The sequence below is a fragment of the Notothenia coriiceps genome, unplaced genomic scaffold (assembly GCF_000735185.1).
Source record: "Notothenia coriiceps isolate Sejong01 unplaced genomic scaffold, NC01 NC01_scaffold00016867, whole genome shotgun sequence".
Taxonomy (NCBI): domain Eukaryota; kingdom Metazoa; phylum Chordata; class Actinopteri; order Perciformes; family Nototheniidae; genus Notothenia; species Notothenia coriiceps.
In genome coordinates this window covers 171,851-172,191 of record NW_011349568.1, presented here as the reverse complement: position 1 = coordinate 172,191, position 341 = coordinate 171,851, and the positions used below count along the sequence as shown (strand labels likewise).

The window sequence follows — 341 nt, the reverse complement described above, 5'->3', positions numbered from 1 at the left end:
CTCTGGGTAGAATATCCTTCAACCAAGGTATTCTACATCCTTGATCGAATGCCCTGGCCGTTGCACTGAATGAGAGCGTACGTTTGGACTGACAGTTTGATCAACCAATCATATATTCATTTGTAGCCAATGGGCGTATTCTTTCAGAGTTTCCCTCGGTTCCAGGGTGCTCTAGAAGGCCCGCTAGTTAACTGGCTCGAGACAGAGGATCTAGATGAATGCGTAGAATGTTTTTAACGTAGAAATGACAAGTGCAACAGGTGAAGATGAAGTTGTTGCGGAATTGTTGTGAGTACCCTTTTCAAGACGACAATACAGTGAAAAAACGGACATTATAATGC

General features: G+C 43.4%; 1 protein-coding gene across 1 annotated transcript in view; it reads right to left on the bottom strand.

Annotated features, from left to right (window-relative positions):
* Nucleotides 1-341, bottom strand: part of LOC104949885 (MAGUK p55 subfamily member 2-like) — a 10,848-nt gene that overhangs the window by 9,488 nt on the left and 1,019 nt on the right. The gene's annotated exons all lie outside the window — the stretch shown is intronic.